The sequence below is a fragment of the Nicotiana tabacum genome, chromosome 6, assembly GCF_000715075.1.
Source record: "Nicotiana tabacum cultivar K326 chromosome 6, ASM71507v2, whole genome shotgun sequence".
Classification (NCBI taxonomy): Eukaryota; Viridiplantae; Streptophyta; class Magnoliopsida; order Solanales; family Solanaceae; genus Nicotiana; species Nicotiana tabacum.
The window spans coordinates 167714447-167718793 of record NC_134085.1 but is presented as its reverse complement, the minus strand read 5'-3'; the positions used below and the strand labels follow the sequence as shown (position 1 = coordinate 167718793).

The 4347-nt window shown below is 32.7% G+C and overlaps 1 long non-coding RNA gene across 1 annotated transcript; it reads left to right on the top strand.

Moving 5' to 3' along the window:
• Positions 1–1781: 1781 nt before the first annotated feature.
• Positions 1782–3427, top strand: LOC142181515 (uncharacterized). Its single transcript, XR_012710169.1, has 3 exons — positions 1782–1963; positions 2468–2596; positions 3292–3427. It is a non-coding gene; the product is annotated as an uncharacterized LOC142181515 (long non-coding RNA).
• The last annotated feature ends 920 nt before the right edge of the window (positions 3428–4347 follow it).

Sequence of the window (4347 nt, the reverse complement as noted above, 5' to 3'; positions counted from 1 at the left end):
GAGAAGCTTGGGAAACGGGTTGAAGAAGTCCAAAATGGAAGAGAATCAAATTTTTCATTAAGGAAAGATGGTACCTTATTTTATAAAAATAGGTTGTGTGTTCCTAATGATGATGAATTGAGAAAGCAGATCTTAATTGAAGCACATAGTTCACCTTATGCGATGCATCCTGGAGGTACTAAAATGTATCAGACCATTAAGGAGCACTATTGGTGGAGTGGTATGAAGAAAGACATTGCAGAGTTCATTTCTAAATTCTTGGTATGTCAACAAATAAAAGCCGAACATCAAGTCCCAGCTGGTCTACTGCAACCTTTGTCAATACCTGAATGGAAATGGGAAAGGATAACGATGGACTTTGTTTCTGGACTTCCACGCACTCAAAGAAATCATGATGCAATTTGGGTCATTGTAGATAGACTAACTAAGAGTGCTCATTTCTTGCAATCAGAATGGACTACTCACTTGAACGTTTAGCAGAATTGTACATTAATGAGATTGTGAAGCTGCATGGAATCCCTGTTTCTATTGTGTCTGCTAGAGATCCGAGGTTTACATCTAGATTTTGGTCTAGCTTGCAAGAAGCTTTGTGTTCCAGGTTGAATTTTAGTACCGCTTTCCATCCACAAACGGACGGCCAGTCTGAAAGGGTAATACAAATCTTGGAGGATATGCTTCGAGCCTGCATTATTGAGTTTAAGGGTAGTTGGGACAAACACTTAGCCCTAATAGAATTTGCTTACAATAATAGCTACCAATCAAGTATAGGCATGCCTCCTTATGAAGCTTTATATGGGAGAAAATGTAGAACGCCTCTTTGTTGGAATGAGGTTGGTGAAAGAAAATTTGTGGGTCCTGAGATTGAGCAACAAACTGAAGATAAGGTAAAAATCATCAAGGATCGTTTGAAAATTTCTTCAGACAGACAAAAGTCCTATGCTAATCTTAAAAGGCGTGAAATTGAGCATCAGGTGGGCGATAAGGTATTTTTAAAGGTTTCTCCATGGAAGAAGATTATGAGATTTGGCCAAAAAGGTAAACTTAGTCCTCGATTCATTAGACCTTATGAAATACTTGAAAGAATTGGTCCGGTTGCATATAAGCTAACTTTGCCACCTGAATTAGGTAAGATCCACAACGTCTTTCATGTTTCTATGCTTCGAAAATACCGCTCAGATACATATCATGTTCTTCCTATTGAGTCTATTGAGGTTAATCCTGATTTGACATATGAAGAAGAACCAATTCAAATCTTAGCGCATGAGATAAAAGAGCTTAGAAATAAGAGAATCCCATTAGTGAAGGTTCTTTGGAGAAATCATTCAGGCGAAGAAGCTACCTGGGAGCGAGAAGAGGATATGCGAGTTCAATATCCACATTTGTTTCGGGACTAGTATAAGGTAAATTTCGAGACGAAATTTTTTGTAAGGGAGAGAGAGTTGTAACACCCCAATTTTTTTTACAATATTTGCATTCTTGATTGAGCATTTTTTTTATAACGAGGAAATATTTTACTTTGCACTTCCTAAATATAGAATGGTCAATATATGAAAATTTCTTACTTTAGGTTGTGTTAATATTGACAATGAAATTCTATGGTGTTGCTATATGTAACACTTAATATTATTTTGACGAGTTGTTAGTAAATATAGTATATAATTAAGTTTTGGGTTTCCAACCTTTTGTATTTATCTAAGAATATTTAGTAATTGGGGAACCATTTTATTTCATATCTGTCCATAAACTCCCTATTCTTCTACTCTTCAGAAACAAAGAAGAATAACTATCTACCTCTCTCTCTTTCTATCTCTATCTTTCTATCTCTATCTCTCTATCTCTATCTCTTTCTCTCTCCTCCGTAGGAACAAGAAGCTGAAGTTTCATAAAAAAAAAAGAACCCATGGATTTCTACTAAATCAACGCACAAAATTCGTTTTTGGTGAAGATCAAGTTGCTCCTCTTGGTAAGTTTCTAAACTCGTTTTTATACTAGACACCTACTAGTATTTTCTACATATCATTTTGTACAGAGCTCCTATTTAAGTGATCCAGGACTTTCTGGAAAGGTATTTCATAAATCTATAATTTTTATGAAGGAACAAAAATCTAGTTTTGTTGGTATTTACCTAAAAAAGGATCAGAAAGTACAGGGCAGGTGCTGTCCAGATTTCCAATTTTAGAAATACTCCATGTACTGCTGTTAGTAATTTTAGCATAACTTTTTTTTCAAAATTGATATGGAGGTGATTTAAGATGTTCCGAAATGGTAAGACATAGATATACAACTTTTGTGAAGACCAGAAAGTCTAGTTTGTCCGTGTAGATCTTCAAAATCGAGTCATAACTCGGAACAGTGATACTGTCCAGAATTTCTGTTTCAAACGTTTTTGGGTAATTTTCACCAATATCATGTTTAGTTGACTTGTTAAATCACTGAACTTATTTAGATATTTGATTATGTATTTAAGGTATATAAACCCTTGAAAAAAATCAAAGGAGAAGTGTTTGAGGAAGTGGACAGATTTGGTTTGTTTACGGCGTAGACGATTCGAACGTCCCCAAGTTGTGATTGAACTGTTTTGTGGTAAAACACCAAGGTTTGTGTATAAACTTGTACTCTTTTTGCTTGCTGAAAATATGTTGATATAACCTGATATTTTATTTTTCTTGTCTTCGAATTATATTGTTATATTCGTATTATATCAAGTCTTGTAAGAAATTTGTTAAATCGCCCATTCGTACGGATTGTTTGATCATTTTACATTCTTGTTGGGACTTTGTCCTTCTTGTGGCAGTGACTTGGTCACTCACTTGGCATGCCTCTTGATTCGGATCTTTTGCCATCTTGACTTTGGATTTGTAGTTCGTCTTGAATTATGGAACTTGTCCGCGTTAAGTACGAACTAGGAAGCCATTTTTAATATGGTTCTTGATTCTCTTGTCTATTGGGTTTTGACCCTACTTGATTTGGGGCTTCGTTCCATCTTGATATCTGATTATGCTTAGTGTGATGGCATGACGTACATATTGGGCGGGAAAAAAATGGATATTTGGTATACTCTCTTAGATTGATAGTATACACTTTCTAGACTCTTGAACATTGTTATTGATATTTGCAAACACTTCAAAGTTTGATATTGATATGTTTGATGTATTTGTTGACTTGTTTTAAATTATGTTAAATTGAGCTAACTATGACTGAAAAGGGGAAATTGGAGAATTTAATGACTCCAAGCCTAAAGTTTATACACCACTAAGCTTTATGCTTAGCGATAGTTGTTTTCTATCGTAGGAAATGTTTGGGATGAAATCTGAAGATGGCCAGGGTGAAGTAGTCTCTTTGGGAGAATTTATAGAGATCACATTTGCATATGCACCTTGGTTTGCATAGTTTTGGGACATGTACATGATATATAGGATATACAAGATATACAGGATATATATATATATATATATATATATATATATATATATATATATATATATGTCACACTTATGTTATTTGGAGGCTTGTTGGATTTTAAAGACCAAAATCTTGTAGCTTGAATTTGTAACCTATTTTATTGCATTAGGGTGTTTTAATAACTCAAGTCTTGTTATATGCTGAATTTACACTTTGTTTTGTAAATATGTAGAAAAGGAGAAAACTAGTTTCCTTTGTTATTTTATATATACCCGATAGTTTGAAATTTATGTACAATATAAACTTGTAGTGATTTTGAATGATTGTATAAGTCTGTTAGGAAGTTGCTTTAATCTGTTGATTAATCCAGAAGGGTTATATCACCATATGTTAATATTTTGACATTGTATTTCATTTAAAATAAAATTATGGTGTATTTTCAAAAAAAATAATAATATATATATTGCACTTTGAATATATATATATCTATACTATATTAAAAGCACGAAGGCCCTTAGCGAAATGTCGTTCATCTTTTTTACCCCTTTAAAATAAAGTTCACACTAGACAAAATAGTCATTTAATTATTCCCATAATATTTACCATTTTGAAGTCAATTAAAACTTTACTTATTAAAGTTTTCCTTACATAGAAAATCATAATATTTAGGACATCAAAATCAATTAAGTTTACCATATAAAAATCAAACAATTAGTTTATAATTTTCTTCTTCTTGTTCTACGTGCATAGAATTTTAGGAACGTGCGGAGCTCCATTCAATGTAGTACACTTTTCTTCCAATAAAATATTTAAACTACTCTATATACATCAATTTATATTATTATTTACTTGAAAATATACTTATGTAATTAATTGTAGTTTTCTTTTCTATCTATAACTTTAGCCCATTCTAACCATCTAAAAATCATGAGTACTATGAAAAAC